The sequence below is a fragment of the Lolium rigidum genome, chromosome 7 (assembly GCF_022539505.1).
Source record: "Lolium rigidum isolate FL_2022 chromosome 7, APGP_CSIRO_Lrig_0.1, whole genome shotgun sequence".
Taxonomy (NCBI): Eukaryota; Viridiplantae; Streptophyta; class Magnoliopsida; order Poales; family Poaceae; genus Lolium; species Lolium rigidum.
Window position 1 is genome coordinate 201,806,058 of NC_061514.1, and position 10,891 is coordinate 201,816,948.

Genomic DNA, 10,891 nt, shown 5'->3' on the forward strand with positions numbered 1-10,891 from the left:
TTACAAGTACTATATGATTGGATTGTTAGCAAACATCCGTAAATACTAACAATGCATTAAGGTTTCCCCAACCATAGCCTTAAGTTTATGGTCCTCTTACTCCCATACATGCAACTAACCGGTTTGAGCCCTCAGGTTTCGTCACTCCGGCAGGACTACCCCCTTCCTTTGCACATACTACTAACCCTATGGTGTTGATCCATGCGCGCACAAGTATAATGGACATCAAAGGACAGTACCATATCAACATACAACTCTAATGAACCATAGACATTCAACAAAGCAATCAAAAGACAAATATACTACATAAACATGACATAGATCATAGGATGAATATTATAGCATCAAACACCATGTTTACATAGGACGGTACAGAGGTTTATGAGAGGATGAACCACTGAATACAAGGAGGAGATGGTGACGGAGATGGCGGTGAAGACGTCGGAGAGGGCAGCGCGGTGGCGTAGGGCGGCGGCGGCGCCGGCGGCGCGGGGAACTCCTTTCCCCGCCGCCGGCAAGGTTGGGGAGCGCCGCCCCTTAGCCTCTCTCCTTCATGGATTCAAGGGAGCCCTCCCCCATGGAGATGGGATCCATGGGGGAGGCAAAAACGTGGCTTTTGGTGGCTGAAATTCGTGGGTGGAGGTGTCCTCCACGAGTTAGGTTTCCTCCCTTTATGTAGCTTCTCGGATTTCCGTCACCCCTTTTAGGGTTCCACCAAAACGGGCCTACAGGCCGCGTTCGAACTCCGATTGGGCCGAATTTTAACTCCAGAACGTTCAACAGAAAATTATCTACAACTTCCTCTTCAGGCCCAACTCCGTTGGAGGTCATCTTCGAGGGTCAAACAGACAATCTCCGAAAACAGTTCTGGGACAGATTTCAGCAAAGTTCCAATTCGACTCCAACAAGGTTTCCTCTTGTATTCTTGATAATTCCTACACATCAAAGTGTAAAACAAGAACATTGTGCACTTTTGAAACTATTAATAGGTTAGTCCAAATAAATAATAAACTTAATACAAAAACAAGTGCCAAAGGCATAATATTAACATGAAACAATAAAAAATTATAGATACGTTTTAGACGTATCAACATCCCCAAGCTTAATTCCTGCTCGTCCTCGAGTAGGTAAATGATAACAAAATAATTTTTGATTGTAAATGCTGTGATCAGGTCTTTAACAATTGCATGATGTATGGATAATAAAACTTAGCAATCATGTTACCTAATGAAAAGTATCAACCAACTAAGAGTTCATAATATGAAATTTATAAACATCAACAAGATTGTAATGATCATAGTAAAGCATGGTCGAGCGGTATCTCGCTTGCCCTTAATTGTGGAGCAAAACATAAATTCCAAGGTACCTCTGAAGTTCAAGTGAAGACTAGAAGTAAGAATATCAAAGATAAAAGCATCAAAGTTATGCCACAGTTAACTGCGTTCTGGGACAAGTACATTACACTAAGAATGACAGTTATGCTCTCAAAAAGGTGCTCAAAGAAAGGATGGTGACTCAACATAAAAGTAAAAGATCGGCCATTCGTAGAGGGAAGCAGGGATTAACATGTGCTAGAGCTTTTTATTTTTAAAACAGAAGTAAAATTGTTTTGGGAAATGTTTGTTGTTGTCAACGAATGGTAGTGGGCACTCTAACCCCCTTGTCAACCAGACTTTCAAGAGCGGCTCCCATGAAGGACGTTATCTCTACCACCAAGGTAGATCATCCCTCTTCTCTTTTGTTTACACATGTACTTTAGTTTTATTTATAGGTGACACTCCTCCCAACCTTCGCTTTCACAAGCCATGGCTAATCGAATCCTCAGGTGCCTTCCAACATTCACATACCATGGAGGAGTGTCTATTTGCAAATTAAGTTGCTTACTGATAAATCAGGGCAAAACATGTGAAGAGAATTATTAATAAAGTTGTAATTAATTGGGGCTGGGCACCCCGTTGACAGCTCTTTCTGCATAATTATTGGACAAGCGGATGTATATGCCACTAGTCCATTGGTGAAAGTCTGTCAGGAGTAAATGACAAGGTTGAAAGATAAAACACCACATACTTCCTCATGAGCTATAAAACATTGACACAAATTGAGAAGTACTTTGAAGGTTTTAAAGGTAGCACATGAAAATTTACTTGGAATGGTTTGAAATGCCATGCATAGGTATTTATAATGGACACTTTGGAACAACTTGGTTTATAGGGATTTGGATGCACGAGCAGCATTTCCGCTCAGTACAAGTGAAGGCTAGCAATAGACTGGGAAGCGACAATCAAGAGAGCAATAACCGTCATAATCATGCTTGCGACAGAATAAAATTAACGGAGGTATAAAAGTGATACAAGAACTCTGAAGCAAAGTAAATCATCGAGGCTTAATTGACTTTTGTTTTTCAGTCATATGCATGCGTGAGCATGTGCCAAGTCAATTTCAAATGAATCATTCAAAGGAGGAGACCACAATACCATACCATCTTATGAACAGGACAATGCATGTTAACATCAAAATATCATAATATACACTATTAGCTAGTTGAGACTATCCATAAGAAAACATAACCACTAAACAATATCATTAACACATCTTTTTTAAGTTTCATCAAATATACATTAACCAAGTAAACGTTGAAAATAGAAGATAAATAAAATATGCGACGATCCACTTATTAATGTAACCGGTGTTTGATGCTAGGATAAATAGATAATAAGATACATCCGCTTCAAGTTTAGTCAAATTCATATGTTGCTCAAAAAACAAAGTTTGAAGGTTTGCAAACCGAGGGGTTATTGATGAAGAGGGATGCGGGGACATCCCCAAGCTTATGACTTTGGCCATTCTTCAATATTTCAGAGTTTGGTGTTCCTTCATTCTCTGTGAAAAACTTCAACACAAAAACTTTCCCATTCTTTTCTGCGGTTAGACATTAATGCAATAGATAATATTTCGAAAGTGCTGCTATTAAACCAATCAAATTTTGTTTTTAGGTTATAGAAAGGTTGCTTAAATGGCCAAATTATAAATGGAGGTAAGAACCCATAAAAATCAAATGAAAACGAAAAGAGGCCACTCTTGCAACAAAAGTCAGAATTTGTCCAGAAAAACAGCAGCTGGAAAACGTAATTATTAGGTGCAGTTAAACATGTCAAAAAATTTAACCAATTTTTGTGCATGCACATAATTAGGTGATACATAATGAGTAAATTTTTCGTGATTTTTAGAACTACCAGTAAAACATGAAAAATCGCGCAATGAGCAGTAGATTCTGAAAACAGAAAATCACTTTTTACAAATGTATCAACTAAGGTAAATGGATAAATTTTGGTATTTTATTTTTGATAAACTAATAGATCAGAGACTAAACAAGACCTAAAAATGCTAGCTACAACAAGGAAAAATCTAAAAGAAAACCAAAAGTAACAACCAAATAAAGAATCCAACAAAGAAGCAAAACAAAAGAAAATATTTTTGTTATTTTAAAATTATAAGTGAAAGCAAATAAGCAATAAATACCAAATAAGAAGCCTAAGAAAACTAAAGAAGGCAAAACCAAGACATATAAAAGCAATTATAATACACGTTAAGACGATGCATATCATGTGGACGGGTAATATAGAGTATGAACGAGATAACCTCATGTTTGTTGATGAATAGGGGATGACTCGGGCATCCCCAAGCTTAGATGATTGTATGTTCTTGAATATTTTCTTGGGATGCACCTACACATCCCCAAGCTTGAGCTCTTGCGTCTTCTTGTTCATCTCATATCGCCATATCGATTGGATTTTATAAGCTACATTCACATAAAACTTCACAAAACTCATTAGTAGGGTTAGTACTCATTAAATAAAATTCACTCATGTTCAAGCATTGACAAATTACATAATATTTATCTAACATTAGCCACTGTATATACCTAAGTTCTTATTATTTCCATTGTACATCGAAAACTAAGGAAATCAAGAGACCCTAAATACAATATTGAATAAACACAATAGAAATCTGTAAAGTTTGAACAGTCTGTAAAGGTGACACTTAACGAGGTAGTTACGTAGCTCAAATGAAGAAAATCAAAACTAATGAAAGATAGGTAATAATCTCAGGTTTATGCACAAAAACTTTCAAGTCAAAATACTATTCTGAGATTTATCACGATTTTATTTACAGAGAATCACAAAATCTGTCTAAACAGAACAGTCAGTAAAGATCGAATTATTAGACCTATCTACGTAGCTCAAATCAGAAAAGTCAAAACTAATGAAAGTTGCGTACATATCTGAGGATCATGCTTGAATTGTTTCAGAATATTTCAATTTTTCTGGAATCTATACAGCTCAAAACGGTGGACAACAAAAATCTGTCCCTGCGCAGAAATCCAAATCTAGCATCAACTTTCTATTAGAGACTACAATTAGCATTTTATTTTTATGTACAGAGGTATATACACAATATTTACATGTTTTTGGATGAGAAGCTTCCATGGAAAGATTTGCTTTGATTACATAGGCATGAACACAAGTGTTCAAGGTCGACCCCCACTTAATCATTGCTCATCTTTCCAATCACTCTCTTTTTGAAAATGTTTAGATAACAATTACAACTAATTTTTTTGTAATTCGCATTCCCTACCCATACTAAGATAGAGAACAACTTAAAACTGAAAATAAAAATTACTTAGAGACAAAGCAAACAAGTGCACACAAGAATATTTACCTACGCTATGGCTCCCCGGCAACGGCGCCAGAAAAGGTCTTGATGTCCCACAAGTATAGGGGATCGTGTGTAGCCTTTTCGATAAGTAAGAGTGTCGAACCCAACGAGGAGCTAAAGGTAGGATAAGTATTCTCTCAAGTTCTATCAACCACTGATACAACTCTACGCGCACTAAACGTTTGTATTATCTGGGAAATAAAACTACGGTAGCAATACGGGTATGAGAGATAGCTTTGCAAGATAATAAATACATGAAAGTAAATGTTAGTGCTGAAGCAATAAAGTACACTAAGTAACCATATACTAACAGTACCATGAGTGTGGAAAAGTGGTGGTAATTGTGGTGGCTTTGTCCAAGATTAATTAGTGGAGACATTTAGTTCATTGTCTTTGATGTAGTTTTCAATGTGGGAGAGGCTAAATATACAAGCGTTCCACTACTTGGGATTACAAGTACTATATGATTGGATTGTTAGCAAACATCCGTAAATACTAACAATGCATTAAGGTTTCCCCAACCATAGCCTTAAGTTTATGGTCCTCTTACTCCCATACATGCAACTAACCGGTTTGAGCCCTCGGGTTTCGTCACTCCGGCAGGACTACCCCTTCCTTTGCACATACTACTAACCCTATGGTGTTGATCCATGCGCGCACAAGTATAATGGACACCAAAGGACAGTACCATATCAACATACAACTCTAATGAACCATAGACATTCAACAAAGCAATCAAAAGACAAATATACTACATAAACATGACATAGATCATAGGATGAATATTATAGCATCAAACACCATGTTTACATAGGACGGTACAGAGGTTTATGAGAGGATGAACCACTGAATACAAGGAGGAGATGGTGACGGAGATGGCGGTGAAGACGTCGGAGAGGGCAGCGCGGTGGCGCAGGGCGGCGGCGGCGCCGGCGGCGCGGGGAACTCCTTTCCCCGCCGTCGGCAAGGTTGGGGAGCGCCGCCCCTTAGCCTCTCTCCTTCATGGATTCAAGGGAGCCCTCCCCCATGGAGATGGGATCCATGGGGGAGGCAAAAACGTGGCTTTTGGTGGCTGAAATTCGTGGGTGGAGGTGTCCTCCACGAGTTAGGTTTCCTCCCTTTATGTAGCTTCTCGGATTTCCGTCACCCCCTTTTAGGGTTCCACCAAAACGGGCCTACAGGCCGCCTCCGAACTCCGATTGGACCGAATTTTAACTCCAGAACGTTCAGCAGAAAATTATCTACAACTTCCTATTCAGGCCCAACTCCGTTGGAGGTCATCTTCGAGGGTCAAACAGACAATCTCCGAAAACAGTTCTGGGATAGATTTCAGCAAAGTTCCAATTCGACTCCAACAAGGTTTCCTCTTGTATTCTTGATAATTCCTACACATCAAAGTGTAAAACAAGAACATTGTGCACTTTTGAAACTATTAATAGGTTAGTCCAAATAAATAATAAACTTAATACAAAAACAAGTGCCAAAGCATAATATTAACATGAAACAATAAAAAATTATAGATACGTTTTGGACGTATCACTTGTCACCCGCCCAATCCGCATCGGTATATCCATTGAGAATAAAACTTGAACCTTTGGGGTACCAAATACCATATCTTGGGGTATCAACCAAATACCGAAAGATTCTTTGAGAGCCATCATGTGGCTCTCCTTAGGAGAAGCTTGATACCTTGCACACACACCAACACTCAACACTATGTCCGGTCTAGATGCACAAAGGTAAAGCAAGGATCCAATCATGGAGCGATATACCTTTTGATCCACCTCTTTACCATTGGGATCAAGTGCAAGATGACATTTAGTAACCATAGGAGTGGCTACACCCTTCAACTCGGTCATCTTGAACCTCTTGAGCATGTCTTGGAGATATTTTGCTTGGTTGATGATGGTTCCTTCACTCAATTGCTTGATCTCAAAACCAAGGAAGAACTTCATCTCTCCCATCATAGACATGTAACGGCCCAGGGTAGGACCCCTAATAGATTTGTTTGTTCTTTTTCTTTTATGCATAATCATGGCATCATGCATATATTTTCAACCTCAAATTATTTTATTAAACCCTATTTTATTCCTAGTATGATCCCATATTTTATTTCAAATTATATCTTTTTTTCTGTTTAACTTTATTGCTAAAATCTATTTAGTGATGGGTTTTAAAAGGAACAGCAAACAGTTTTTAAAATAAGAAAAAAAGGGGAGGCAGACCTCCCACCGGCCAGGCCAAAAACCAGCCCAGCCGGCAACCTCTCTCCACCGGCCCATCTCTCTCTCTTTTCCCTCTTCCCACCTGAGTCCCAGCCGGCCTCCTCCTAGCCCAACCGGCCACCTTGCAGCCCACCTAAGCCCACCTTCAAACCCTAACTCCCACCGGCCACCCTTGGCACTTTTGCTCTTCACCACCCCGCCGCCGGCTCTCTCTTTCCCCCCCCCCCTTGCCTTTTCTTTTTCGCGGTCAGGTCCCTCCACCAAACCCCACTCGCTTCCTCTCGTTTTCCCCGACCCGAGCCTCCTCGCTCTAGCGCCCCGAGCGCCTCCTTGCCCCTCGCTCGCGTTTGCGCCTCCCCACCTTGCTGTGCCGCCGGACGCCGTCCGCCGCTACGGCCTGCCCCCTTCTCCGTCCTTCTCCCGCCGCAGCAACCGACGCCGGCCGCCGCCACGATCCCCTGCGCAGCCGCGCCGCTGTGCGCCCCGGTCACCTTCCTGCGCGCAGGCCCGCGCGCGCTGCCACGGGCTCTACCGCGACCGCCGCATCCTCTCAGCACACCGCCCCTCGCGGCTGGCCCTGCTCGTCCCCGTCGCCGGCAGCTGCTGCATCTTGCGCGTCGCCAGGACCGCGCCATCTCAAGTTCTTCAGCGCGCGCACGAGGCCACCGTCCCCTGCCTGTTTCCGTGCGTCGCCAGGGCCTTCCCCGACGAGGCTGCCTCTTGTTCTTGGAATTGCAGCGCCGCGTCCCTGCACTTCCTTGACTGTCTGCAGCCGGCCTCCCCATGTTGCTCCGCTTCGTTCTCCGCGTACCCGCGCTATCACCTGCCCTTCGACGCCCAGGGTCTCCTCTGCTGCGCGGACGTCCGTGTCGCCAACTGCATCAGCACACGGTGCTGCTCGTTCCTGCCATGTATGGTTTTGGTATCCATGTTCACAACTTGATCTGTCTCTCTCGCTGCTGGTTGATGCGTGTGTATGTGATGCCTCGCAGTGTTCCGTGTGTCGTGTTAACCAAAGGGCATCGCCAAGATCTTCGCGTCTACAAGCGGCACTCTTTTCGTTGTGGGTGCATTCCGTGTTCCGCGCGTTTGCATCGACACTCGGTCAAGTTCTCCCGAAGGACAAGCCCGTCGCCGTTTGAAGACCACCGACCGCCGGCGTCGATTCAAGTTCGCCACCGATGATTGAAGCCGGAACCTCATGTTCTCCTTCACGGATCGGAAGACCGAACCCCGGTGTTATCTACTTCCTCTCCGAACCCGAATCCGGCGACCATCTTTGTTCCGATACCGTGAGACCCGATCCTAAGCCAATCCTATCCTATTTTATAAATATGTGCATCTATCTTGTTGCATTCACCATATCATCATGTGCCGCTTCGCATTGCATATCATGTGGTTGTTCGGGGTTAAATAGCGATTCACCTAATAAACAAATATGGAATTATGCGGGATTGTTATTTTATCCCGGTTCCATTTAATTTTGTGTAGCGCACCTATGTCTTGTCTTGCCATGCTAGTGAACAATTAATATGCGGGGTAGACAAATAACTCAAACCTAATAATTGTTTGTCGGAATTCCGATTCCGATTAAATTGGATAAGTTGCATCGCCGCATCATGTTTGCCATGCCATGCATATCATATCATGATCATGCCGATTCTTGTAAGATTTGCATCCGATGTTTGTTGTAGCATTTGCTTCTTCCCGGATAGGATCGCGAAGTGGTGTGGTGAGATACGACAAGTTCTCCGGATGTCCCTCGGCAAGCTTTAACAGGCAAGCATTTCCCCTATACTTCTGCCCCTGCAGGAGTCGCTCACCTATTTTATTTTGCCTTCTCCCTCATGCTATCCTTAAGTTGCGTTCTTGTCACGTGTCCTTTCCACTTGTTACCTTAAGCAGCCCATATTGCCACCATCACCTCCCACGGCTATTGTTTGGTTATCGAGTCCGCCTTGCGAGTCGTAGTGCATGCTAGTGCTGTTTTATCTTGTTACCGTTGTTGTTATCTTATCGGGTTATATGTTGGGAAAAATCATGGTTACTTTAGTTGTTGACATTTGTTTAGCGGAGGCATCGGTGGGTCAGCTGCTCGTTTTGTGACGGCTCACTTGTGTTTCCTAAATATCTTAGGACCCCGAGTTCTTGTTATCTGTTCCGAGACTGAGCGCTCTAACCACACGTGGGTATGCTTACCGGGTCTCCCTCGACCACCGCCGGAATCTACAGCTTTGTCCAGTGGCCACAATTAGTTTGAATGCTTTGTTTCTCTCGGGCGTGCAAGCTTGTTTCTTTGTGGTCAGATGATATGATGTTACTTTTTGGGGAAGCCGTGTTGCCTTGTAACCCCGTTGTCTCTTGCACGCTCGTAGGATGCGGTACGTATTGTTAAGAGGTCATCCTCTAGTGGGATCTGATCCTCTTAGCCGTAGACGCAAACAGCTAACTCCGCTTCGGAGCACGGCCGGACTTCGATACGGGTTTAACTTAGTTAGGTGGCTTCCTGGACATTGCTGTGGTGAAGGAGAGTGCGTGTCGTGATATCCACCTGTCGTAAGTGGGTTGATCGTGCGTGTGGGCACATTTGGGCACCCCTGCAGGTTACAATCTTATCGATAAGCCGTGTCCGCGGTTATGGACGACTTGGAGCTGTATGACTCGATCATAGACAACTTACACCTGTTGTTCCAATACTAATAACTTGTGTAGTAAGTTAGCACCACTCCAATAATAAATGGTTAAAACTTGACAACCGTGTGGGTGCTTTTGTAAGTACTTCTTTGCGAAGGGGGAAAGCGTTGGCTGTGTTATGTTTGCAGAGTATAGAACTGTTAGTTTATGCGCTCTCTCATCTTCTCTGATTAGACGAATGTTGTAGAGTGTCTCTATAGGTTTTTAGTGCTTGTGCGCTGCCGCTTAACCCCACCATATTGCCTATGACGTTCCTCTTGCGTCCTCTAAGTCCCCTGCGTGCCTCAAGTACAAAGGACGACTGGTTGATGAATGCTTATACGTCTTGAAGTCTTGTTAAGTACGAACCTGTACTTATTGCTGCTTCTACGGGATATAACCGGGCAGGTATGAAGATATGTTCGATGAAGACGACGTTAGCAAGGTTACCCTTCCGGCTTGGCCTGGGCAAGGTTATGGACGCCACTGGTTATCCTCGAGACTCTTAGTCCAATTTGTATCTTGTCCGTACTCGGATGTATTCGATCTTCTGTATGATTTGGATCTTTGTATTGTATATTTGTATCTTGACTCGTTGGAGTCGTTGTTGTAATATATGTATCTTGTGGGCTCTATTGTAATCCGGTTGTAATGTTACCGCTCGTGTTAATTCCTCTGGCATCACGTGTGTGATTCTTCGCGCACGTCGTGTCGGAGGGCGTCTCTGAATCGATATCGTGCGGATTTCGGCAGGTTCGCTGGAATCCTCATGGTACCGGTTCGGGGGCGTCACAAGTTGGTATCAGAGCCTCAGGTTGACGGTACCCCACTAGTCCAGCCTGTAGGATAACTTTGCCAACGGTCGTTAAGTTTAGAGTGTCAAAACTATTTTCCAAAAAATCGTTGGATAGATCTGATTAGCTCTGATTTTTCTCCTTACCTCAATTCTTTCTCATCTTACCTTTGCGATTTTTGAGTCCTCTCTCTTATCCGAGTTCTCTGAGTCTTAGGTTCCGACGCGGGTTGGACGATCCGTGCCCTTATCCTAATAGGTCCGACCTTCCAAGGATTCGACGTAAGTGCATCATCAACAGCGGAACAACGACTTCTTGTTAGTGGTGTCGACCAATCATCATGGAGCAAGAACTCTTGTTAGTGGTGTCGAGAAGTTCAACACGTCGCCTGAGGATCCGATAGTTCACCTCTCTCCCCCGTACCATGGCGTGGAACCTCGGGGCGAGGTTCCTTGTTAGTGGTGTCGATTGTAACGGCCCAGG